The sequence below is a fragment of the Melopsittacus undulatus genome, chromosome 1, assembly GCF_012275295.1.
Source record: "Melopsittacus undulatus isolate bMelUnd1 chromosome 1, bMelUnd1.mat.Z, whole genome shotgun sequence".
NCBI lineage: Eukaryota > Metazoa > Chordata > Aves > Psittaciformes > Psittaculidae > Melopsittacus > Melopsittacus undulatus.
Genome location: NC_047527.1, coordinates 24,218,436 through 24,246,266, shown reverse-complemented (window position 1 = coordinate 24,246,266; position 27,831 = coordinate 24,218,436). Strand labels below are relative to the sequence as shown.

The window sequence follows — 27,831 nt, the reverse complement described above, 5'->3', positions numbered from 1 at the left end:
TGGAATTGTGTTTAGACTAAAAATCTCACCTGAGTTTTGATACTGTTTATGAAGATCCCATCTGAGGGGACTTCAAGTGAGTATTACAAGGCCATTTTGGTAGCAACCCGTAGAGTATTTCCCATTTCCTGGCTTATTCACCAGCTTTATGTGATTATTGATATCTTACAAGAGCAGCTACTGATCTGTGCTGTGACTAGAGATGATGTAAAATAATATGAATGCAAGTCCCTTCAATCTGAACCAAAGTAAAACATATCTGTGGCTGACAGAGTCTCCTGTGCACTGGCTCAGCTGAGAACACAAGCTGCAAAGATCACTGAATGCCTGGGACATGTCTTCTGAAAGAGAACATTTAGACCTCCTCTTCCCTATACTTAGCCACATACTCTGTGCCTGTGTAGCTTTAGCAGTTGTCACAAGCAGAGAAAGTCCCGTGTTGGCTCCCCTACAATCCGTCATGCACTTGCCCATCTGGGTAGGGCAGTACATCCATTAAAACCCCACTTGCATTAAACAAGAATGGAGAGCTACTTTCCAAATCTGTTGAAGGAGGTGCAACACCTGGGGATTAACACAATGAGCCCTTCAGGTGTGTAGCTTATTCTTACAGGAGGATTACTAAAACCTCATTATTTTTGGCTTGTTTTGGATTTAGGTGCCTGATACTCAGGTAAGTATTGAAATTTTGGCCAGGAACTCCCTAGGTGGGGTGATACTGAAGGATAATTCCTGCTTGAACCCCTGAGGGTTTGGCTTGTTGAAAGGAGCTTTCAGCACTCCTAGAAAAATCAGAGGAAAGAATTTGATGTCTCTGGGAGGAATTTTTTTTTTCTCAGTCCCTAAATCTGAAGAACACATATAATTACCCCCAGCCTCACAGAAGAGCTGTGAAGGGTGATTAAGTGCATGCAAAGCACATCAGTGTGTACACAGTGAAGACTTTTGCCCTGGCAAGGGAATGGACGAGGTGGCCCAATAACTCTTTGGTGAGTCAGTGATGTTACCTAATCCATAGTACAGCTCTGCCATTTGGGATACTCACTATAAACATGCTGCTTATCACCTGTTTTCTGGGGAGGGTGACCTAGTACAGCTAAAATAAGAACAGGAATAAACCTGCTTTCAATGGCACCTCAACCTTAGCTCCGCTTATGCTCCAGCACTCCCCATCCTGGGTGAAAGGAACTCCCAGGGTTTTGGGTTTTTTTTGCTTGAATTATTAATTACTTAATTGAACAAAATGGGGAAGGATGAAAATAACCTAGAGAAATGTTGTTTTGTGCAGTGTTTCCACCAAAGTTTCCAAGCTGAAGTACAGTAATAAATGTCAGGGACCAGCTGCTTCCTTTCTTACATGAGTCCATGTGGACATGGTGATTCCTTCCAGATTCCCCCTTTGGGAAGCACTGGCTGAGAGCATTATTCACAAAAGAAATAAAGGATGTCAGCAAACAGAGGTGGACTTTATATTTCTCCCCTCTTATTTCCCCCTTCCCAGTTCACCGAGTGCCATGGCTATGTTCAGGGGACTCATAAAATCATTTGGCTGGTGTAGGCTCTGGTTCTACTCCTCTCTGAAGTCATGTCCCACTTCCCACTGCCATGGGGGAAGGAAAATGAGGCCAGTTGTTCAAAGCACAGCACAAGGGTTCAGCAGACATTGGTTCTCCCGTCACCCTGTTCGCAGGGACATGTTACGTGTCCTTTGGCACGTCATTGTTGCTCATCTGTTCTATGAGCACCTTGTCACCTCTGGAGGATGCTCCGAGTTCCATAGTGCTAGGTAAGTGAGAGATCATTAGAAAGACATGCTTATGAACATCTCTGGACATCCTAAGATTGCAGGCAATGAGGGCTTTATGTATTATTTTGATGATTACACTGCATTTGTATTGCAGGAGGGATGAGACATGCTAGAAATTGTGTATACTGATAGGGAAATGTAGTTTCTGTCACCAGGGGACACTTTCAAAAGATAAAGGAGATGGAGTCCTGGGGGAAAGGTAATACTCTGTCTTATAAATATATAGCAAAGCAATGATGGGAGCTCTTGCACGTGTTTATAGATGACACTCAGGGAAATACTCACATAGCAGAATTTCTAATCTTAGCTTTCCTTCTTGGATGTGTTTTGTTAAGAAATGCATTTTTTGAGTCAGGAAAGGCTCATCAGAGTGGAAATGATAGAGGGGGAAGGACTAATGAGTAAGGCAATAAGAAAACAAAGGGAGATGGGGATAAAGAAGCAACAGGAACAGAAAGAAAGAAGGTGGGTACAATAAGAATGGAAAAACTTATCAGTGAGGAACACTAGCATGGGGCAACTATCATTGGTAGTAGAGTGAAAAATAGCCATAATTTTAAAAATATATAAGTTTGGGGCTCAGGAGCTCTAGAGGCATCAGAAAGGAAATGGTGACCACTGGGACTGAGACATGGACACTACCCAAGAGTAGACAGAAGTGAGTGCTGCCACCACCTGCTATGTTGCTTCCCCACCAGCCCTCTTTGTTAGGTCTGCTCTTAAAGCAGCTGCTGAGATCCAGCATCCTGGTGCTAAGAAATGTACGAAGTACAGTGTCAAATCCCTTTGCAGCTGCCCATCATTCCAGTAAAGCCCCAAATTCTGGGGCTGCATTTGGGTTTTAAGAGGAACTAATGCCAAGGTCAGACATTTCTTAGGTGCAGCCTTCCTCATTTATTAAAATGCTCTTCAAAGTAATGTCTCTGAGCACCGCAAGAAAGCCAAACCTGCCTTTCCAAGAAACACCACTTCTAATTCTAAGTTTCTTTCTTACTTCCAGTAGAGGTGACACATCTCCCCTTCTCTGATTTTTATTCCTTTCTTTCAATTTCCTAAGCATATGTACCCTTGGTCTGTAATCGGTCCCAAGAAAGCTCTTTGATACTCAGAGTGATGCCTCCCACTCACAACACTCTGCAACTCCACTACACCTTCAGCCATGTCATCACTACTGCTGCAGTGCCAGCCACTGAGCAGGAAACTGATTTAAGGTAAGGCTTTAAAACTCGGAGGAGAAGGGAAGAGAGGGAGGGAGAAGCGTGGTTATTTTTAACCTGGATCAATTCCCTTACCCACATCATGCTGAACCTCGCAGACACTTGCACCAGTGAAGGAGGCAATGACAATGAGCTGGTGGCTGGGGAGTGTGAGCTGCTGAGCTTTCCTTGCCAACAGAACAAGGGTGGCATACGGATGTGCTCTGCTCTGCAGCCATTGCTGTGCCTGCCAGTGGCTTCTGTTCCTAACACCTCCAAAATGAACCCTTCATTCCTCCTACTGTGCAGGGAGTTTATGACAGCAAGCAGCTGGAGGTGAAAGCTTTCATTCCCACAGACAACCAGGGGTGTATAAGCTCTACATGACATTGTTCTGAGTGAGCAACATTGGCTCATCACATAGATGAGGATCTGTTTGACTGTGCTGACTGCTCTCATGGCATTGTCTCGAGTTTTGTGATATCAGGTGGTGTTAGTAGGGGCCAGCTGTTGGCATTGGGTGATCATATATGAATGTTAGATTTCTTTTTCCTTCCTTAAAGTAAGCTCATGATAGGAAAATGAGGAAAATCTGACAGCATGACACAAAGGCTGAAGTATTTGAAGGCCCATGAAAGATGCTTCAAATGTATACGTTTTGTAAAACCTCATTATTTTTTGAGACTCGACTCATGATGGCTGAATCCACAGGACTGGTAATATTCATATAACATAAAAGAGCTATAAACATTAAAGAAGTAAAAATGCACAAAGCTTCTACATCACCCACCAGCTGCAGCCAAGCTATGCCTCATCAGGATTTATTGCAGCATCCTCAAGCAGAGCAAGTGGTGAAGTGGTACTATTACTTCTGATTACGAATGGACTGGGTAAGAGCATCGGCGCTGTAAACACCCTATTATAGAATGGGCTGCACAATACAACACCTACTATATTAATAACATTCAATGCTTCAGTTTTAAAAATAGCTCTCTCAGGAAGAAAAGCAATTGCATTCTAGTCTGACACCTGAAAGGAAATGTGGGAAGGAAATAACTGTAACTGGCACAGCTAATAATGGGTTATGATGTTACCCTCCTGGAAGCCAGGGAGAATTGTCATGCACTTTAGACTGGAATTAGTCTGCTTTCTCAAACATAAATCTGTGTTAATCATTATAAAAGTTAAAGAAAAAAAAGACAGGTGAGCTTTTGGTCCCCATTGTGCCATTTTGATGGAAGAAAAGGGTCAGAAAGCTGTCTCCATAGTTCATATGAAGGCACCCTTATGAAAGGGAGTCAGCAACAACCATGCTCTGCACAGTCTCTCACTGCTTGCCAAGGGTAAGAAGAGGCTGGAGCAACCAGACCTTTGGTAACCTTTACCTAATATAATAGTCCTTTGAGGCCTTTGGCAACTCAAAGATTAGAGGGTTCACCTGAACACAGTAGCTGCACCAATTTAACTTATATCATGGCTTTGATTTGCATTCCCAGAGCCTCTTCAAGATGTGGTTTCACAGGTTTCTAGCTCTTTGTTCCCATCCCTCTGTCCGAGGTCTGTCCCTCCCTCCCAGCAGAGCTGGTGACCCTCACCATGAGTGCTCATCTCTGCTCCTTTGTTCAAGTCTAGGCAGTTTCACACACCCTGCCTCCATCAGCCACTTGTGGGAAGATGCTGGACTTTCACTCTGGAGGGGCTAGGGCACAGGGAGGTTTGGTTCTTCCAGCTCATAGCAGCAGGATGATGAAGAGCAAAAGTGCTGAGTAAACACCTGGGGTGGGGACTCCTTGGACTAGCATTGAGGGCTGTCAGCCTTTGTCAAAGCTCTTCCACAGCCCCAGGGAGTTCAAACACTCCTCTCCCACACCCCAGCAGCATGCCTAAGCCACACGGCTTTGGGTTAGCTGGAGGAGAAGGGGACACTCTCCATCTCATCCCACAATTTATTATCTGCTGACAAGACAGAAATCAAGATTCGGGCAGGAGGAGCAAAGAGAAGCCTTGGATATCACATCCTACTTGTGGATCTCAAACTAGTTTTTGTGGTAGATAGTTAGACACCCATCACATAGACACTGCACCAATAGTATTGAGTAGGTGGTTGATTCACTGAAGGTCACTTAGAAAACAAATGATAGAACCCGGGAAAATGTCACCTTACATCTTTTGCGGTAACCCACACACTTTATGACAGTGCCTCCAACTAAGAACCTCTCTGCAGTGACAGACCATAGTTAAATGCTTGCATCTTCCTCTCATCCCCTGATCAGGCATCAGATTTGAACTGAACCTGTCCTATCCCTACCTAGGCCCCCTTCCAACTCAGATAGTGCAGAAGAGGCATTATAAGACCCCACTTGCACTCATACACCCACCCCAGAAGGTGGGACACATCCAAGCTTTGAGATACACCAGTTTGTCCATCCTAGGCTAACTGACGCAACATTACATGTGTGCTACGATGAAAGCCCCCATGACCTCTGAGAAATAAAAGAGCTGAAGAGCAGCTTAAAGGTTTGTTTAAACCTTTGTCCCCTCACTTTTTGAGACTAAGTAGTACATGAGCACAGCTGAAGATCCAACCTTTTTTGTAGCAAGTATGGATTGAGTTAATCTGTCTCAACTCCGGTTGTACAATGAGAGGCTTTTTTAATGGAAGGAAGTTGGCTGTCCCCATATTCTTTCCTGAGACAAAAGTTCTGGGCACTGCTAGATGAGAAAATGGCTTTTGCTAAAGACCCAGTGAAATACAATTACCAGAGGAAGTATTTCAAAGCCCTTCAATACAGCAAACTGTGGGCAAAGCAGTACAAGCAAAGATGACATCATTCCCAGAAACAACCAAACAGCTCTGTGAAGGTAATTACCAAGTATGATGCAAACAACTGGATAGGGGTATGCGTAAACACCACTAACCCAGAATACTGAGCGTGTTATCCTCGAGAACAGAATAAGAGCATTTCAAGGCATATGTTAATTCATCAGCTCTCACCATTATTCCTGATCACAAGTGCCTGTGTTTCAATACTGTCTTGGGAAGCTGTGAACATCAAAGCCCAGAGATGCACACACACACATCCAGGTCCGCCAGCTCTGCCATGGAGGCATGAATCTCCAGCAGACAGATGATAACAAATAGCAGGAAGCCAATGAAACTACGTCTTAAGCCATCTCTGGGAATGTGAATCAAAACCAGGATTTAAGTTACTTTGATTCAGCCCTTGTGTAGAGACTAGAAACTAAAAATCAAAGTGGTGCTTGGTATCTTTTTCAAGGAGGCAGCTCCATGGCCTGAATGAAAAGAGCTGGTAGCTTCCTCAGAAGTGCAGGTCCAAGCCTTAGCTGAGATATAGGGAGAAGGTCTTTTCCCTCTTCAGAACTGGCTACACAAAGGGGTTTACTTTGAAGCGTGATGTGGCAATGTAATCACTTCATATAAACTAGTATGCAGGAGCAGTCTCCAAATGAACACACAGTTTTTATTTCCCAGGTTGTTTTTTCCACTTGGAGAAAGGGAGTGAGATACTTTAGCCCATAGCTGGGAGCCCATGTGGAGCTGCTGGACTGTGGGATGGCTCCTGCTGCACTCAGTGGGGCAGGTGACAGAGCATAGCCAGAAGTCACTGATTTCTGCCCAGATGTTCACTCTCGAGCCCCTGTGATTCACCTTTCAGGTGGTATCATGCTTTGAGTTCCCAACAAATCACTGCAAGCTAACCAGCGCTCCCCGAGGTCACTGGGCTGGTAACTGGGTGTAGGTGGCAATCAGTGTTGGGGCATTTGGTGTGTTGGAGCCAGGCAGCGGCAGGTTTTCCAACCAGGCACAGCTCTGCCATGCAATTTTGGCTGACATTTTTCTGGCTTCCTCTTCCTCACCAGCAGCAGTGCCAGAGCAAGGATGCAGAGGAAGAGCAGAAGGAGCTCAGTATGGCTGAGCTGTGCTCTCCTCGAAGAAATGCCTTTCAAATGTCTTTCCTCATCACACACTTTCCATCCCTGATGGGAGAGGAGTATGCTTAGGGCCACCACTGGCCCACAGGACCTGCTTCAAGGTGAGAGGAGGCACTTTTCCATATGCAGTTTACCTGACAGCCTCCACATCAGACTGCCTACTTAAAAGCAGACAGCCATCACCTTCCAGAAAGATGCTGTCAGGGCAGAATGTGCAAGTCCCCATGTCCCAGGGTGTTGTTAATGTCACCTATGAGGATCCCTATTTTCACTGGCCTCTTTGGCAGCACAGACCTTGCTGTTGTTATCCCTGTACCGAGGCTTGGAGTTAATAAATATGACCCAGAACTGGGTCCTGCCCTGTCCTCAATGGTGCAGACTGCATTAGAGTGTCATTAGGAGTTCCAGGATTTCCTTTTTAGTTTCTAGGAGGTTCTGTCTGCACTGTCTCTACATGGTTGAGTAAGATTGTTGGTGGGACATATGGACCACAGAAAACTCCATTTAATGACTGTATATTTAAGAAGAAGCAACAGGACCGCAGCTCCCCGTTGTTACAAGCTGTATGGAGACATCATCTGGGCTTCATGAGCTAAGCTGATCAGTCCACAGCTACAGGTACCTCTTTGCTGCACCAGAAAGAGGTACTTGCTTCAGCAGAAGAGCAGAGGCTCAGACACTTCTAGGCTGTCTTAGTAGCCTGTGTCATGCATCCAGAAGAGTGGCAATTTCCAGAGCATGTGTCACACAGACCTCCTACACTGATGCTGGGAGCAACACTTTGGATACAGGCCTGACGCAACGCTAGGAATATTTGTCATGATTTGTGGTACATGGCATCACCAATACGGTGACATGACCCGCTGAGCTGTGTGGGACATTTCCTTTGCTATGAGGTGTGAGTTCTGCGTGCTTGGCAAGCCTTTATTCATTTTAAATAGACTGGTGGATGTCAATTAGCCGTGGGAGATATGTCAGTGTTTGTCAACGCACTCTGTACTCCTTTATTAATTTTTCATACCGTCATGGATGTGACTCTGCTCGAGGAAACGTCAACAGTAGTACATCGCGTTTCCCTGCAGGGCCTGTGTCAGAGGCAGGGGATGGAGAACAGGAGCAGGCGCTGCACTTAGGCTCAGTGAGATCTTTTTCCTGAGTGCCTGAGTACACTCATGAATGTATAAAACTGTGGAACTTGTGCATAACCAGTTCAAGTGCCTCAGTGCTGGCCTGTGGGGCTTCCCTCCGTGCCTGCAGCATCGTTCCACAAGCTTTATAGGCCTTTTCTAGGTCATGTTTGATTTTATATATTGGGCTATGTGTTGGATAATGCTGGTGCATTACAGAAAAATAAAATCAGGTTTAAAATGATGATAAATATTAGACAAAACTTTTTTTCTCCTTGTAAAGTGCAATTCTTTAATGCTTGCAAACAGAACAAAGGCAAGGGGGCTAAATTAAAGGACAAGGGAGACTTTGGTATACCGAGCACATTGTGGAGAGTCTTCCAGTGTGTGTGACCAGCTTTCCCTATCTAGGAATCTTGGAACTGGTGTGGCATGGCTTTGTAATCTGCTCACAACATCAAAGGTGGATCCACCTTCATGAACCATTTCTGCACTGGCTCTTTGATCAGGAAGAGAGCTGTCTTGCATTCTGCAGCCTCTGCTTCTCCCAGGGCATCATGCACATTTCCGCATTTCTCAGAGCTCAAATGAGGTCGACAACCATTTTCTTCTTTGTTTTTCCCTTTCTTCACTCTTGGGTCCTCTCAGGATGCATCAGGCACAGATATTGTAGACTTGAAGAAGTCATGGGCAAACTTTGCCCCTTCCCCACCGCAGCCAAGTTAAGGGAAAAGACTCACTCTCCCATTTGCAGGTGCCCCTCTTGGAGCCTTGCCCCACTTTTGGGAGACTCATGAAACAGTGAACGCTTGTCACCCCTCCTCCATGTGATTTTGGACCTGAGCAGGATCCTCAACCATCATGGGGAAGGGGCAGCCACCTCTGCCATAGGGAACATGCTGGCTGCAGTCCATACTGCGCTGTAGGACAAACAAATCATGAGAGGAAAAGAAAAGCGTGTTTCTACAAAGGTTGGAGGAAACCCACTGAGATCCGTATTTCTGTTAGATCATGAGAAGGGCTTGGCTGACGTTCTGATTGGCTGTTAGGAGATTGCCATGAATTTGCAATCCCAAGGGTCGCAGCCAGGAGCCCAACACTTTGGGCACCTGAAATACCATATAACTCCCTTGCAACTCTACTCCGAGAATCGACAGCCTTTAATGCTGCTTTGCGGTGAATTTGAAGACAGTGGAACTAGCTATACTGAAGCCTTACTAGTAGCAGTCTGCAGTGTACGTCCTACTCACATTTCCTACAGCTCTTTTGATAGGGAAATGCTACTTCAAAATTGCTGGCAATAGGAAGTGCTCTTCTGAGTTTTATATAGTGTTGCACTGGCAAAGTTGAGCTGGCTGGCAGGCAAATGGGCTGTATAGAGATCGAGTGTGCCAACAGGGTATTGGGAAAGGGAGGCAGGGAAGAGGATGGGGAGCTGGCTTTGAGGCCAGGCTCCCTCTTGCAGCCCATGTTTGCAGGGAGAGATTGTAATGTGGGTTGTTCCACAGTGGCATAAACCAATCTAAAATGGGGCTGCTGTGGGTTTCATCCTCCTCTCCAGCCATAGATACACTGGCCCTGTGCACCCAGGGCTGGCAGAAAGTTGGCACAGGGAGCTCAGCTGGCTGAAAGCTAACACCACAGGGGAAAATGAAGAGTCTTCAGGCAAACCAGCTCCCTTTCCCAGCCATGGTGTGGTGGCACTGGTACCAGTGCTGGTGCCAGGGGATAGAGACAGGAAGGATAGCTGCAGACACAAATTATGTCAAATTGAGGTCCAGCAGAACTGTGTCCCAGCTTGGAAGCTCCTTGAAAGACATCTGGCTCCTGGATAATTCCTTCCTTCCTCGTCCACCCAATGTGCAGTGTGTTGCAGAAGGGGTGCTTTGTTCCCAAAGGCCACAGGTATGTTAGTGGTGGGGACTTTTTCCTTGGCCATAAGGGCAAGTGGCATGGCTAAACTCTCCCTGTCTATCCTGCCTTTTTGGGAATGGTCCCTCTATTATTCATACTCCCCAGACTGGGCTGGACGGGAATCAAAAATCATGCCAAGGAGTGCTCTAGTAGCACCTGAATGGAGTGACAATGCAATGGGTTGGCTCAGGAGGGTGGATGCTGTAACAGGGAATTGTTTGTATGCAGGAATCCAGCTGCTGGGGACCAGCTACAGCACAAGAGGAAGATATGGGAGAATGCCCATAAGGAGCCACTGACTGCCAAAGGGCAACTTATCCTGAAGGGTTATTCAGGATAAGATGAGATGCCACGTGATGAGATGTGCTCTAAGATGCGATGTGCTCTGTAAGTATAGACGTCCCCCTGCCCCAAAGTAAACATGTGTCTGTAAAAATACCATACATTTCAACAGTGATGTTGCTGTAAGGAACTGTGCCTTGCAGTGTTGTGAAGTGTTTGTGCAGCCAAAAGAGACCCAAGAGATGCTGCACAGTCTGTTCTGTGAGGGGCTTTGGGGCAAGACCTTCAAATGTCCTGGCTGCTGGTATTTAAAGATCAGTTCTATTCCAAACAGTTACCTCAATGGCCATGGTGGAAATCTGTTTTTCTCACAGATTTGCCCAGCTAACAAATGAAAATGTGGATTTCCAGACTTGCCAGTTCAAGGGAAGATCAGCTGCAAAAGCCAGAGCAGTTTTTCCTGGGTCTCCCATCCTCAGCAGTGAAGGCTGCATAAGAAAGACAAGTCTGCAAATTGGGCTTGGGTGAAATGTGCAGATATGCCCAGGAACAAGTCAATTTACTACAAGAGATCTATTTATCCACAATCACTATTTAGAGTAAAACTGAGCTTTGAACTTTTGAAGGCACTTTCACAATAGAGGGGTTTGCTGTGGTGTCCTTGGCCAAAAAAATAGTCCCCTTATTTTCATCCTGCTAACATATGCCAGCTGGCTGCCACCCTCCATTCCTGGCATGGCTGCACTTCAGTTTTCTTGTGTGTTTAAAGTTTGTGCAGTGTGATTTAGGGTTCTTTGGGATGAAATGTACTATGTAAATATAAACTTTCATTTCTGAAGCCTGTCTGTAGACATTAAGAGCCTAATTCATCCCACCAAGCAGACATCCACATGAAGAGCTGCCCAAACAGATGTGTCTCTCAGTATCTTCTGGCATCTCACATGTTCAGGCTCTGGAGGAAACTTCCTTGAGCAACTTCTGGGAATACCACAGTGCTGTTCAGTGCCACAGCTCTTGGCTTTGGTTTGAACCAGGATTTTGAACATCCCGGTGGAAGGGTTGTTTGAATATAAGGGTTTACTTTGCCATTTTACTACATAAACTTGTCATTTGCAAACAGACTGGAATCTGGATTTGGAGTTTTGCATGTTCCTTCACATGAGGTTGTAGGATAGTCCAGATCCATTGGTTAATTTACCAATAGAGCCAAGCAGATGATAGGAATAGGGTGGGCTACAGCCATCTAAGTGCTTCTTTTTCAACCTTGTTATAAATAAGACTGAGATTGCATTTTAGAATCATGACAACTCCTCCTTTTCTGTCAGATATCTCTGTAATTGTGAATAATGTGGGATCTGGTCCAGTGTGATTATAGCTTGCTACTTGTGACAAGTAGGGGCCTATTCCAGATCCTATGCAGCACATATCCACAACGCACACTACGCAATGCAAAACGCAACATTTGCAACACAGCAAAGCAAATCATCTACAAAATATAGCTGCCTATTTAAATAGTGTCCTGAGTATTTATCCATAGGATTCCTGGATCCTTCCAGCTGTAGAGAGAGTGAAAAAATGGAAAAGTGGAAATTATGGATGGAAATGAAAATAAAAAGAAGGGTAAAGGTAAAGGTAATGTTTGCAAATCTAGGACAGTAAAGTCAAGAGTCCAGGATCACACACCTGCAATACCTTTCCAGTGGTTTTTAATCAGGATCTTCAACCTCCATTATTGAACAACAAGAGATTTCCCTTAGTTTTTAGAAGTCCCAAAGAATAAAGCAGAGCTCATGTGCCTTAACAGCAAGTGAAGCTGAAATTTCACCTGTGCCCTGCCAGTACCAGCTTCTGTCAGCCCAGGCAGAGCCTTTGACACAGAAGCCCATGCCCATGTTGTGAGCTGGTAAGCAGGAAAGTCTGCAGCCCTCCAGCTACACCTCCTGCAGCTGATTTAACTCAGATGAACATCTCGGCCTCCAAGAGCAGCAGAAATGAAAGTGGGCATCTTCCTTCATGAGTCTCTCAGCTTTGCAATGAATCCAGTTTCCTAAGGTGCAATAGCAGCAGCACATACTCTCAGGCTGGGCCTTTGTTGTGTGCCTCATATCAGCACCACACCTGCCAGAGCATCAGGAAAGGGGAGCTGCCTCAAACAGATGCTGCTCAGGATGCCCTTGTCCAAATTCAAACATGAAAAGAGACTGGTAGGCATTTGCCCCCAGGCAAAAAATTGAAAAGCAGAAAGAACAGAGCAACATCCATGCTGTGGCTGGTATAAAATGCTGGGGGTTGCTGATTAGAGGAGGGAGGTCTGCTCTGGCAGCCTTCCTTGCTTCTGAAAGCAAGTGCTACTGAACAAACACCCTAGTCACCAGCAAAGCTTCTCATAAGCACTGGGATGCCATGCTGGAGAGCACTGGATGTCTTCCTCAGACAGCTTATTGGGACTTCACAAAGCAGCCAAAAACACTGCACAGTAAATTAAACCTGGAGCTGCTGGATTTATGGGCAGCAGAACTAACCTGGACATTGAACAGACACAGCAGATATAATCTCCAGGCCAGAGCTGTAATCCTCTGATGATGCACCTCTCCAGCCCACTCCAACGGAGCCTGTCGCCTCCTGGAGAACAGAGTCACCCCTCGTACCTGTCTCAAGGCAAAAGAGATCACCAGAGAGAACTCTTGGCTGTTGTACATTACCCCAAGTGAGGGCTGGAGGCAGCACAAGGCTGACGCACTGGATTTAGTTTAGAAGGTAAAGACTGCAAGGCATTATTTGGGATTAGGTTTATTTGGGATTAGGCACTATTAGCAGTTTGCTGACAGCGTTTTGCTGGCATTGTGTGTGTGACACCAGCAGGTGAATGTGGAGCAGGGCCAGTGACCATGGCATACCACAGCCTGTGAATGGCCTGACTCTTCCCCACCGAGATAATGCCCTGGAGCACATCAGTTCTCTCCTGGCTTTCTTACAGCTAAATGACCACAGCATAGATACTCTTGCCAGGAGAGTTGGTGGGTCTATGAGTGGTGCCACTGCATGAGGGGTCCTCAGGCCAAGGTGCAGAAAGAAGCTCAGGGTCCCTCAGCTCAAAAGAAGGTGTTCTGGCAACCTCTTTGCAAGCCAGTGTGTGTGCGCATAGGAGTATATATACCCACCCTGTACACCTCACTCTCATTTACTAGGATTTTGCCTTCCACCCCCATCACAAATATCTCAATCTCCTACCTCACCTTCCCACCACACATCCCAGCTTCCCCTGCAGGATCCCAGCTCCTATTCTCCTGCTACTCACCTGCCTTTGGAGGTTTCTGTCCCTGATCCAGCTCCCTTATGCCCATCAAACCTGGATCGATCCCATCCCTACCTCCATGTGCTATAAAGTCCCACCAAAGTCCATTTGTGGCCTGCCTGGGCCTGCCTGGATTCCTACTGGGCTCCTGCAGCATGTGCTGGGAGGTGAGTTTTCCACCCCATATTACTCTCAATAAGCAGCAAAGTGTCTCTCTTGTTTTCCCCTGCAAATTCAGGGAAAGAGGGAAATTATTTGAGTTTTCAAATGTGCCTGTGACTGTTTGAGGCTACCTGATCCCAGGGAAGAAGAGGGAAGTGTTCTGCACCCTTCCCCAAGTTCCTTTTTATTTCCATATCCACTACAGCTGCACCAACCTCACAGCACATTAATTAAAAATCGATTGCTCAGGAGAGATTAAGAGACTGCTTTGGGGCTAAATGTTGAGCTTAGAGCCAGTGAGGAGAAGGAACTGGCTGCAACGGTGATGCTCATAGATCTCCAGGACTGAGGTGCCTGTGGGCACCATGCCACTCCTTTTGTTTTAATTGGACACTATGAAATGCCAAAGTGGCATTCAAACAAAGCAAAAATAGTGAGCATTGATGCAACCTTGACATAGCCACAGAGAGCTGAAAGATTCTACTCCCTTGCTGCTACAGATATTGCTGCTTCACTCATGGTGAGCACTTCTCCAGCACTGAAGCACGGGACTGGTGCCAATGCATGAACTTGCAATGTCTTTTTAAACCCCATCCCCAACTTCTCTCCCAGGAGCTCTCACAACCCACTTTTTCTCTCCAGGGTCCCCTCTCCTCACCACATTCCTAACGTTTTCAGCTTTTTTTCCTTCCCATTTGGCAAAGAGAAGTTCATTGCTGGGTTGTTATTCCCGATGCAAGAGTTAGGGCAGCAGAAGGTGCACCGCAGGCTGGTGAAGGGGCCGGGGTGTGTAGTTTGCCTATCTCTGGTATCAGCTGGGTTTGGGATGAGTCAAGGAGATAAGTCAGGGAACAAACATGTGGGAGAGAGGGTAGGCCAGTCAGCAGCGTGGCGAGGGTGCGTCTGCACTGACTCAGAGACCTCACTAATGTCTTATCATTTCTCACGCCTTCCAGCTCCAGCACCAAACCTCCAGGAGGTCTCACTGGGGCTGAATTCCTCCTCCTCCTCTTCATCAGGAGCAGGCACTTGGGCCCTCTGCATGGGAAACACCCAGCCAATGATTACACACACCAGATAATGATGGACACATGTATCCCAGCTAGTTGTACCTCAAGACATACTGCAGATACATTCTCCCTGGTTGCAAGTGCTATTATCAGCCTAAGGAATGATTAAATATATTTATAATGGAATTAGGAGATTGTATGGGAAATGTAGCCTCAAAGGAAGAAGTTCAGACATCCTGAAGAAAACAATAAATGGTATGTAGGAGGACACCTATTACACTAAAACATGAGTCCATGAAAGGCAACTGAATTCTGTGTCACAAAGTGACATATCTCTTGCTGTCATTTTGCTAGAGCTATGAAGCTTCATCTGAAGATCTGTTGTGAAAGTTAGAAGTCATGTTGTCAAAGACATCCTCTCATCCTGAGAAGAACAGGGCTATCCCAGTGCCTTGCATGTGAACCTTTCTGTCTAGAAGGGAGACATGCTGCAGTACTCTCTAACACCAGGCTTAAGTTGGCACCTTGGTGGAGCACATGAATGCCTCCTAAAACTCTTTGTCTTGTCCTTATTTTCCTCACCTGCTCTCTAAGGCCTTTCACTCTGGACAGGGATATGGTAGCTGTCAGTAGTTGCCAACCATTTCAAACAGACTTTTTTCCCTCCTCAGGGCTCTTGACCCCTCTTCATCATGGGACTGGCTATAAATTGCGTTCCTTCTTCCTACCTTGCCCCAGCTTTTGTTCTTTCTGTTCTCTCTCCCACTCGCTCATTCTCCAAAGTGCTTGGCATGTATCTTTCATCTGCCTAGAGTGGGTTTCATGGGTAATGAGCACAGAAGCTAATTTAGTGACTGATGCTTCAGGGTTCTAATTTGAACCTTGTGGTGCAGCCACATCTAGAATGCAAATAAGGCACACACTTTTGGGTGATCCTGTGGGGTCCTTTGAGACCTTATCAGTGGTGACCAACCTTCTGCTCCAGCTCAGGCCCAGGTGTGACCTCTGCAAACAACCTCTGAAATACTCAGAGTGTTACCAAGTGCAGCTCACAAAAGGGTTTGAGGATTGCCCTCAGTGCTCGAACAGATGTAATTGGGACATTGGTGAGCTACCTGCAACTGCACCCACGTGTGTGAAAGGTGGAATTCACCAGGAATCTTCAGAGAGGGAACTGTGGTGGTCAAGCTGACTGGAACCCATTTCTGACCTCCCCCTCTGGCTCATATTTATTAAAAGAAACTGAGTTTACACAGAGGGAATAAAATCAAGGAAAAATGCTCATAAAGCTAAGTTAGTAACATCGTAAAGAAAATGAGACAACAAATCAAAATTAAATAAATGCACCAAGATGATCTCAACAACTCAACACAAAACCAGTTAATCCTTATAAATGTTAAGAAAGGCTCTTCAGGAAGCAGCTGTCCCTTTGGTTACAAACATGCTAAAGTCAATTTAGCATAGAAACTGGAGCTGCTTAGATAGTTTAGTTTTGAGAATTACTATCTAATGTTCACATCACAGAGCTAGTTATAAAGCTCCCATCTTAGATTTCCATTCTCACAGAGTAGGTAACCCTTTCCTCCCCTCTGCAGGCAGACTAAATAGCAGATTTCAAGAGAACAACTCTAATAAACAGAATTATCATGTTATTAACCAGAAACTATCTAGGGCAGCGTTGAGGGCTCTAGATCACTCTTAAAGTATAAAATACTTCTTCTTTATGAGCCAACATTTAATTCTAAAGTGTTATTTTCACAGCGCAGACTTTAGGGACAGACAAATGCACCCATCCACACAGCAACACTTCCATGACATAGCACAAAGTCTAAGAAAGTCCAGACATTTCCTAGATATTAAACACAAACAGCAAACATTGATAAAGAAGTCATTTCCAAGAGGCCTAGGCCTGGAGCTGCAGTCATGGAGGCAGCAGACGTCCTCTTGGCTCAATGCTTCCTGTGAACAGACCTTGTTTGGGTGCTGGCAGGGAGGCAGGAGGCAGGGACAATGTGACTGGCAGCATTTTGACTTCTCTGTAGAACAACTGTGCTTGGAGAGACTGGAGAGCCAGTCTACTGTCAGCATGCTCATTGGGCTTAAAGGTGAGATATCCCAGGCTGGCCTTCAAGGTTCATGAACTTTGCTTACTCTGCCTGGTGACATCTCCCTCACCAGCCTGCAAGCAAATCCAGTGCAGGGCCTGACTTGGAGCTACCCCAGATTTGAACTTAGCAAGTGGCAGATTTGGAAAAAGTCCCATTTATATCCACAGAATAGAAAGTACTTGGTGCCTTACAGAGCAGACACTGTACTGCTGCGAACATTCCCCCGAGCCTTCATTCCCCTCCCTCCTCCCATTCTTGTAAATAAAATATTAAACACTCAAGATGTTTCCTGAAGATTTTGGCATGGTCTTATCTGGATAAGAGGTCTCATGATGACTTTGTTGCCAACTTATAGAAATTTCAACACAAAACTATCCTATAAAAATAGCTGCTTGCCAGGGTTTGTTTTCTTCCCAACCACCACTCAACATTCACCCATCTGCAAACTCAAAAATAAATGTGTACAATTTATTACTACTGTCATAATTCTTCTCCTAAAGAAGGCAACTTAAAGTCAGTGTTCTATTTTGGAACTAAGCTAGAAGTCAAGCAGTTTGTCTCTTGCACTCATTTAGAGTAGCAAAACCTGACAGTTATTTCTTTGCTGACTTGGCCTCTGAGCAGTGCAGGGCAACTTCCACAACTGATACCAAAAACCTCCAGTACTCCAAGCACCGCATTCGCAGTATCCCTTTGGAAAAGGAGTGGCTGTGGGGCTTCTGAGGAGCTGGGATCTTACTATCATCCCCCGAGGAGACTGGCTTGGATGCAGGGCAAGGCAACAGGGAACAGTGGCCTCCTCTCCCCATGCACAACCCTGCTGATGGGCTCCAAGCAGCAGCAGGGCAGCGTCATCCCTTTCCCCATTTGGGGGGAAAAAGGGAAAGTGTTGTGGCAGGGAAAGAGAGAAGGGAGACACCATGTTCCTCCCTTCCCAGCTGTCCTTCTTTCCCACTTTTTGGAGGAGCAGTGATAATAGCACCGCTCTGACACCATCATTAGTTTAGAGTAAACAGTAATAAAAACACATATTCTGTGCTCTGGACTTCTGTGTCCTTGGCCCTGCCTGGCAGGGAAAAAGCCTTGTCCCACATCCAAAGTGTTTGGAACCTGACTCAGTGGGACTGTGGGAGGACACAATTTTCCCTTCTCCATTGCAGACTCATTTCACAAAAAGGAAAAGATGTCCAGAGCTACAGAGAAGCACCCAGTTGGCTCATCCTTTGAAAACTGGATCCTAAATAGTCTGTGCCCAAGCTCTCCACCTCTAGTTGGCAATAAAAGCACTTCCCTATGTCCTGTTGAGAAACACATTCAAAACTGGGGAGTACTTAGGGATGGTGCAATCAAGTCCCCATGATAACAGGGAGCGAGATGTTGTGGGGAGCTGCCCTAGCATGTCCAACTGCTCTTGGTGGGACAGGACCACCACACTGATGGAAACTGAGGCCTTGCTACCACATCAGCTTTGTGGAAGCACAGGGAACTGAGGGCTTTGGCTGGGTGAAGCAAGTAGTGGGAGTTGAGCATCACCTGGGGCTCATGGTACCAGCAGCCCCAGGGAAAAGGAAGCAATCCCATCACTTCATTGCTCCAAAGATGAAGGAAAACAGAAGATTTGGACCCAGTTGCCTGGTATAAACATTAAAGGCATTTTGCATGCTTATGTTTTTTTCTCAGAGACAAATTATGCTGCTTTGGGTTGCCATGGTTCCCTGTTTCCCTGGTTACCCCTGGATAAGGGGTGGGGGGTGAGGGAACATGAGGGGATGGAAGGAGGAGCCCAAAACAAACAGGAGCCAATTGCAAAGATCTTGAACAAGGCAGATTATGTCAGCAGGCTTTTTTTTCCACAGGAAAAAGAACAAAAAGGCAGAATGGATGCCTCTTGGCAAAGACGATGGCTGTGTTTTGCACCCTTTGATGTTTCATAACTCAAAATGGGGAGAAGACTGTGCAACAAAACTAATAGTCAGTGAAAGCCTACAGACCAGTGTTTAATACTTCCTTAAACTTAGAAACAAAAAGATCAGTGGGGAGAGAACCACAATGTGAAAGAAGAAATCACAGTGATGGGAGCTACAGGGCCCAGGCAGTAGAAGAGCATTGATACAACTCCAGCTCCAGAAAGAGCAGGTCAGCACAGCTCTCCTCACCAGCCACATCCCACACAGCCTCACACAGACCGCCCCCTTCCAAAAATCAACAGGACAACGTACACAGAGGGTTTCCTTGTGGGGCCAAGCTCCCAGGCCTTAGTGAAACCCCCATGTGATTTTCAAGCAGTCAAACTTTGAGTTAAGGACTGAACCAAGCCTGTGTGAACCCTCTTTATACAACCACATGTTTCAGTGGTTGGATAAGAAATCCAATGTGATCCCAGTGGCAGTGTGCCAGTAATCCTCTCACCTCTGTCTTAATATCCTGTGACTCAGTGATATATGTCAGGCCATTTAAAACCCAGCAGCGGAGTTCAGGTGCTGTACCAATTATACTGAGTGGATGGGGAGACATGCTAGTTGAATGGGAAATAGGTCACTGGAATGATTTAACTAATAAATTATATTAATGAAAAGTTCTTCAGGGAGCTGTAGGGTTTATAGTTCTGCAAAGGAGAAGAGGGTCAGCAGGAGCCAGAAGAAAAATGACAGAGTGGGTAGTGAGAGGACCTGGCAATAGACCTGGGTAGAGCAAACAAGATGAAGTGAGCAGATCTTCTCTCTCTGGCACAGACGCAGCTGCGCTGGCACTGAGTGTCTACACATGACATAGAGATGCCCATGTCAGGAGGAAAACAACTGAGCTGTCTGCCCAGGTCAAAATAGACACTTTCTCATCAAGGCTAATTAGCTGGGATGTGGTGTTTCACCAGCACAGCAATACTGACCCTCAGCCCTGGCAGTAGCTCACTTAGATCTAGCCTGAGTGTCTTCACACAGCATTGCATTCACCACATAGAAATATCTACAGGCCCGTCCAAAATCTGCTGATGTCAAGTCTTCCCAGCACTGGGCTTTGAATCAAGCCCAAGTCTGGCATCTAGAAATAGAGTTAGCAAAACTGAAACCATTGCCAGGAACACACAGTATCCTCAGGTTGCCTTCATTAACAGATCAGTTTGAAATAATTCCTAAGGACTAATTTGCTGTGTTCTGATTGTTGAGATTTGGAAATGCAAGAGAGGGTTTCAGTAAGGGGAGAGCAGAGATCCTGCTCCTTTCTGCAAGCTCCCATGGCTGCCTGCAGATAAATCAAGACAAGACACGCTTTCAAATGGTACCAATGGTAATCACCAGGGAGTGCAGGACATTACTGAGTGTTGGGCAAAAGTTGCAATTAGTAAACAAGGTACCTTTGGAGTCTGGTCCCTGCCTGTAATAACAGAGATAACTTCAAACTTCTGTTGTCATCACCGCAAACAAAGACCTGGAGATCCATGACATCTAATTTTGTCTGGTTTGAAGTTAGATCACTGCTGTCAGCCGGGAGCGTAGCTCCAGCTGTGTTAAAGGGAGGAGGCAGCTGGGACCACACGTCTTAGAGGTGTCCCTCTTGGCACTGGTGTAGGGTGAGATGAAGACTCTGCTGGTGGTGCCTGCCCCCTGCCACCAGTTCAGACAAAGCCCAGAAACCTGATTGCAGTTACCTGGCTTCTGAGTGGACCACATCAGGTGTACAAGCCCCACCTGTGCTGTCTGTGATAACTGTTGGCAATGAAATCTGTGTCCCCCTTCCCAGAGCTCCTGCTGGACCTGAGACCCCTCCTGGCAACAAAGGACAAAACTGATCCTGGCAGGAGATGGGCATGGGTTGGGACACCGCCCCATGGGGCAGGCATTTTGACCTTTTGCTTTCTCTCTGCCACAGAGCATCCAGTCCACAGAGTTTAATGCAGGTTGTGGGTGAATTTCGTTTAGGGCTGATGCTGAGAAAACCCCTGAAACAGGGCCTTTATGAAAGCATTTATTTTTGTAGCAAGATTTGAAGAAGTTTTACAGTACCACCAGTTTGAAAAATAATCTTAAGCATTCACGAGATGTTATAAATTGGGGGTTTTATGCATTAGAGACAGGGCAGTAAATGCCAAGGGGGATTTATTGGTTATTGCTGCTCTGATAAAAGGGTCATTAAGAGTTGTAAAAGTCTAAACGATAATGGGGAGATGTTGTAAATGGTGTAAGTGAATAGAATGAAAGAACATGATATACTCGTCAGCTGAGGTCACTTCCTAATAGTTTATAACCCTCTTTTAAGCACTGAAGAGAAGCCTAGGTTTGCCCAGCCAGGCAACTGAAAATGCCTATCAGTCACTCCAATTGGAGTACTGGGGCTTCCTAATCAGCACCTTAATGATGAACATCCTGAGAAAGCCCAGGCCTACAGAGTAAGCTTATATACCACGAGGGGACTGGTCTCTGGAAGGGCAAGTATGGAGCATGGGCATGAGTCTCACATGCGACAACACATGGGGCTGTTCTGAGTGAGGAGGCAATAAATGTTCATGCAGGAGAACAGATCTATATGCCCCAGATATGCATATAATGAGAGACAAATCTCATCTTCCTCTTAAATGCAAAGGGAGTTTTGTCTGAAATACTCCTGCAGGACTGCTGATGACTTAGCAGCACTATTTGCTTTATCTGCCCTGCACGCAGTGTCTGACCAATGAGTCCCATCAAAATTTAAATGTGAAGATGATTTTATAAAGAACACCATCAATTCCCACAGCTTATTATAAGCAGAGCTGCTGACAGCATCTGTTATTAAGGTCTCCAGCATGTCCCATTAGGAGCCTTGTTTTCTGTTGCTTATGATTTTGTCAAACTTGAACTGAAATTTTCATCCCAAATCCCTGTTTCCTGCTGAATTACTGGGGAAGATTTCAGGCAGATCAGTGCAGCTGTGTCCACCTATGAGCCCAGAGGAAAAGACATCATTTTGTCTGTGATAAATTGAGACACTGGCAACTTTTTCTTTGAGGAAGTGTAATTTCGCTATACTCAGAACTCTGTCACAGCAGTGTTTTTCTTTCAGTGATCTACTTTGTGCAGTTTCAAAGGAAAATTAGGGAAATCTCATAAATTATGTTCTTTGGAAGAAAAATAAATCAGCATGTGCCCAGTTGAGATGCTAGGGTATCACATCTGACTTTCTGGGGTGTGCTCCATCCCACGGTGGCCAAGACTTTACCTGTGGTAAAGGTGAGAAGTGCTATTGGTCCAGTGAGAGCTATGTGCCAGACCTAAGGGGAAACAGTAGTTTTAGGTCCCTAAAGTGACCTCTGAATGCAGCTGGGAAGAAGTCACACAATATGAATGCAGAGCTGTGGGAAATTTAGGCCCTGATTTATAAGATATAGGTGGAATAAACTGCAGGAAGTGGGGAAAAGAGGTTTACACAGGAGATGAATTGTGGATGGAGATGGAGTGCCTGTACAGGAGGCTTTGAATTTCACTGGGCTTCACTGTGATAGCACCCAAGGGAATTGCCCCTGGTTTGGTTTTCCCCACTCTCCTGCATGGATGAAAGCCCACTCTCCCCTCCCTCAGGAGTGCTGTTGCAATTGCCATGTCAAGCATCCACAGATGGGAGCTGCCAGGGACACCCTCCATATCTTCTATTTTTCTGAGCTAATCCAGCAGTACAGTCATATGAAAAAACCCAGGTAAGAATAAATAGCTGTTTTCAAAACAGGGTTTGAAGAGTGTGCAGTAAACATGGGCTGGGCACTCTCAATACAGGGTAAACAAACTGCTCAACGTGGGCACTGGAGGAGGGGAAGACACCAGTGGGTGATCATGTGTCTAGAGATAGCATCAAATCATTTGCCACCAGGAGACAGATGTCGGTTGAGTAAGCATTCTTAATTCCAGCATTTCTTAACTTTCCAGTGTTTGCCTTTGCAACCTAATTGTGTTTACAGTTTATGTGATACACATGATACCATTCTGAGTATCATGACACTGTGGGCTCTCTCTGACCTACTAAGAAAGGCACATCAGATTTATTCCCATAACAAGACTTGAGCAGGCACACTGCAGACCTGCTCTCTGCAGCAGATGAGCTAAGGAACTTGGCATTTCACCTGGCCTTAATTCCCCTGTCGATCGGCACAGACCAGTCGAGTCTCCTCGTGGCACCTGATTGATAGAATGCAGAAGCTCTATGGAAACAAGCTTGCTTAGTAACTTATTTGCTCTGGCAGGTACCACGACACCTTGAAATATCAATTTCACATGAGTAAATCAATCTGAAGAGGATTAAAGGGTTGGCTGGCATTTGGGCAAACAAGGTGGATGTTTTTTTTCCTAGTGGGATCTATGAGTCATCTTTGACTTGTGGGACAACTTTCAGATATTAAAATACTTCTTGGAAGTATTTCTAAATCCTTCACTTATTTTAGTCAAAAGAGCATTGCTGTTGACTATACCTGGTCTTAAAAGCTTTTCATTTTCCAGTCAGGAGCAAGTAAAATGATGCATTTTACAGCTTAACTATAAAACACAGGGAATAAAGAATCTCAAAATATCACATGAAATGAGAAGTTATTGTCTGAATTACTCACAGAACACTCGCAAATAAGGAATTTATGTAGAGAAAATAAGGACCACTATGCCTGCTCAAAAGGGAAGTTTATCAGTTAAATAGTATGAGCAACTGTAACTGTAAAAACAATTCAAAACACAGTAACAGTAACAGAGAAGGCTTCTCAGACAAATACCTTCAAGCAACTGACCAATTATGACATTACTCAGAAAAAATCAGACCAGTCCCAGCCCTGCAAAGACTTCAGCAAATTATCAGCATCTACGGAGAAAATAACCTCATTTCCAGGCCACTGCTGAGAACAGACAAGTTGGGTTTGTTTTCCGTTTAATTTTTGTCTTCTTGTAAATGGTATGCTGTTGTTTTGGCTTCCAGCACTTACGGTTAAGCTACTTATAGACAGCATGACTGTAACTTCACCCATGAAAATGATGGTGGATTTCTTTACAAGATATTCATTTGCACTTGTGTAATTGAGTGGAGAATTTTCCTCCAACCTGCGTGTTCTTGCCTGGCATTCTTCCTGTTTGCTTATTTTTAATTACTTCTAATGTGCATGCTAATGCTCTTAATAACTTTGCTCATGAAATCAACGTCTGCAGTGGGCTTTTAATTTACAGCTTGAATGTTATTGTTTTCATTTTCTTCTTTCCGATAACAAAACAGCTTCAGATATGATCAGAGGATTTAAACATCCCTTAGGTGCTCAATGGGATGCTCACTACTTCACCCATACCTTTCTTAGAACAAGGCAGCAACACGCATGGAACAGCTCCACGCTTGTGCCACTCACTGTGTCACCTCTGACAAGCCCACAGCATCCCTCTTCACAAAGCCTGGGTATGCCCTGTATTGAAGTTTCCAACTACTGAAGCATGCTGCAAAAGGAAAATAAGGAGCCTTGTTCCAACCCATATTCTCTTCATCAGCTCTTGACTTCTGTATCCTTTCCCTTTTCCCCAGTTAAAATAACCTCACAGCCTTCATAGAAAGCAACCTGACACCTCTAATCCAAATCCTGACTGACTCTTTCTTTGCTTACTCATGCATCAGTATAGTTTGCATAAATTACAGAGTAGCATGGAGCCTCCCATGCACTAGCAAGCCTCACATCAGAGGATTAACTTAAAAGTCATCAGAGCAACGTACTGGGAAACACTTGCCTTCACGGTTTTCTGTCTTTCCAAGTTTCTATCAAATAATGAAATTTGGGAATGTGATTTTTTTTTAAAAAGCAACAAAGCACACCAGGAAGATAACTGAGATCCTTCCCCCAGCACACGGCTTCTGGAATGTGAGTTAAAAGCAAAACATGAAACAAAAATTAAAGCTTTAGAAGTCACATGAAGCAGAACCACTGCAAAGACTAATTTGTGGGTGGCTTTTATTGTGTTACACAAGTAGATAAACTCCAAGGTGACACAGCAAATAATGATTGTGACATTTGTAAAAAGCTCTAGATTCGGTCCAGATTTTTAAGCATAAGCTAACTAATTTTCTGAGAAAGCCTGTTTACCATGCATGGGCTTTAAAAGTTCTTTAACTGTGCGGTACTATGTGGAGCAAATAAGATTGAACTCTGTATTCACACACAGTAAATGTGCACAGTGATGCACTTTGAAAAGGACTAGAGTTAATAATGCATGAAGGGTGCTACAGGTGGAGGTGGAAGCTTTGGCCTCTGATTGCTGAAAATGATGTAGAGAGACTCATAGAGATTTAACTGTTAGCTTCCCTGGGAGGTTTTTCTGGGGTTTGTTGGTAAAGTTGTGATTCACTTTATTTTTAGTTGCAAATTAAAAAAGAAAAATGCAAATGTTTTCTGGAAAAAAATGAAAGAAAGGTTTTGACTGAAACAAATATTAGCTTAAAGAAAATAAAAATTGCATTAAAATGTTACAAGTCTAGGTTTATTTACATTCTATATAAAATTTTAAAATATATTGTAATAAAATATCTTAAAATAAACTGAGATTCGTAGTATGTTATTTATTAATAACGTACTAGGCAGCCCACACTGTAAAATATCCTTTTCTCCTCTATTCATCCTATGTATTTGTGACCATCAGTTTGTGTTTCTTGGTGTTAAGCCTTTTCTCCCTTTCTAAACCCTGTAGCCGTGCTCAGGCACAATTCATTTCACACACCTCCAGCTCTCAGCATATCCATGGCAATAGCTCCAACTCCAGCAACAGCATTTGCTGGATGTGCTTCCTCACACCTCTCCCAGCCTCCAGGATAGGGTGAATGGCCCCCAGAAGATGTCTCTTTCTGTCCATTAGCTCATCTGGACCTGGGATGATGGGCTGCAGCAGCATGCCAGGCCTTCAGGTGGATCAAGATAGGGGACAGAAATCCCACCCCTTTTCCCAGTAACTCTGGTTTACTGGTGTTCCCAGGATTTCAGCTGAACTGTTTGTCCCTGGAGGAAAAAAGAGGAAACAGAACAACCAAAGAAGAAACCTGATCCTACGAGGAGCTGCTGATGGAAAACATTTAATCCGAGCTCTGAAAGTGAGGCAGAAATATTAATCTGTTTTATTTTAAGTGAACCATATTTATGAATCCCTGTAAAAGTGAAGGGGTCTGATGGCCTTCAGAAGAGGACAAAACCCCCCGATTTTGTGGAAAACACATTTTGCAATCACTGCCAGGGGGCATCGGATCAGGTATGACAACAGCCATTAAATCAATAAATCCTTACAAAACTGAGGGCTGGTGCTATTGGGAATCAAACAGAGAAGGGCAGGAGACTAGCTGAATTCTGCACTGATCAATTTCATAAAAATATGAGGACTAATGTGGACTCAAAGAAGTTCAAGGTTCTCCCATAGCAGTTGGCATCAGATGGGCATGGTGTTTGTCAGCTGAGAAAGGCTGCCCTGCCCTTCTCCACCCTGAACCTTTTTGTGTGTAAATACATTAATTCGATGTCCCAAATGACTTCAGTATTTCAGGCTACTAGCCTGACCCTCAGCTCCTATTGAAACTTTGGTTATCAGTGCTAACGACCTATTTTACAGGGCAAGTCTTCATCTTGGCTGATATACTGTGCTCCCAAAGGCTGATGTAACGAGGGTCGAAAATGTCTTGTGACAAATCTCTTCCACCCTCTCTAATTCCCATGTGAAATCAACTTGCATGTATCCTAGATTATATATTACCCAGCAAGGGGATGGCATCTTGGCACAAGCACGTTTAAATCCCCCAGGTGCAGGGAAGGAGAAACAAAGATTCCTTACAGTAATATAGTTTCAGCCTTCTAGGGATGAGGTCAAATGAGAGCAGCAGAGTGCTGGCTAACAGGAGAGCAGCATCTTACATACACATGAGCTATAAATAAGCCTTTTGGCACATGTCTGTTCAACAGGGTCTGCTGAGGAAAAACATCCACCTCACCACTGAGCATTTCACAGGGCAAGAGATATTCATTGAGCTGTGTTGAAGGAGCAGGATTTTGATTTTTCTGTCTGAATTTGCTTTCTTGGTTACTTACCTTTGAACCTGGCTAGCAAGTGATGAGTCCTGACGATTTCTGTATGTTTAATCCAATGGGAAAATGCTGTGTGTTACTGGTGCACTTAACAATTTTGTATTTACTGAGAATCCTTTATTTGTAATAATGGAAATTCAGTGTTTAGGGTAGGAACTGCTCACTGCAATCAGGTCTGGAAACTGCAAGAATGCTGCCCACTTCTTTCAAGTCATTGAAAACAGGTGTTCCTATCTGTATGATTATATTACCACATATTAGTATGGTTTTGTCACAGGGTAAAAGCTAGTGATCAAAATGACAAAGCAAACAGAAAAGTACAACTAATATCTAGGTTGCAGCATGTTGCCATAACATTTCTGAGAAACAGGAACCTCCTGGGAGCAGTGTAGGTGGCATTTGCTCACCCCCAAGTCCCAGCATCTCTATCAAATTTCATTTCCCTGCCACTGCACATGCCAGAACCTGCCTTAATTTAGGCTGTGTTCTCATAAGACCCTGAACAACCTTCACTGCTCCCTCTTGCAGCCACAAATGGCAGCCTCCAGGCAGAATCTCCCAGGACTGGTCTCTTAAGCCTCTTGCTTCTCTCTTCAGCTCAGCAGTTAGGTGGCATACACATCAGCTTGGATTTAGTTCAGTAGGTCTCCAAATGGCATCTGCAAAAATAGGGTTGAGGAGGAGGAGGGAAAACTCCACAAGCAAACTTAATACCCACAGGCCGATACTTCCATTAACCTTTCTAAGGAAAGGCAGGCACACTCATCTTCTAGCAGTCTGTCAGTTTTCTCCCCATTTATATACATACTCTTTGCCCTGGCCATAAAGTGTCTTAAACAAAAATTTATTGCAGGGGGCTGGCTATTGATTTGCAACCCTGCACATCTGGAAGACATGAACCAAGAAAAATTACCATTCTTTGAACTAATGAAAATTT

At 44.8% G+C, this 27,831-nt stretch overlaps 1 long non-coding RNA gene across 1 annotated transcript; it reads left to right on the top strand.

The window, feature by feature from the left end:
- Positions 1-1,731: 1,731 nt before the first annotated feature.
- Positions 1,732-11,044, top strand: LOC115946813 (uncharacterized). The gene is made up of 4 exons (XR_004080839.1): positions 1,732-1,786; positions 2,865-3,018; positions 10,227-10,385; positions 10,655-11,044. It is a non-coding gene; the product is annotated as an uncharacterized lncRNA (long non-coding RNA).
- The last annotated feature ends 16,787 nt before the right edge of the window (positions 11,045-27,831 follow it).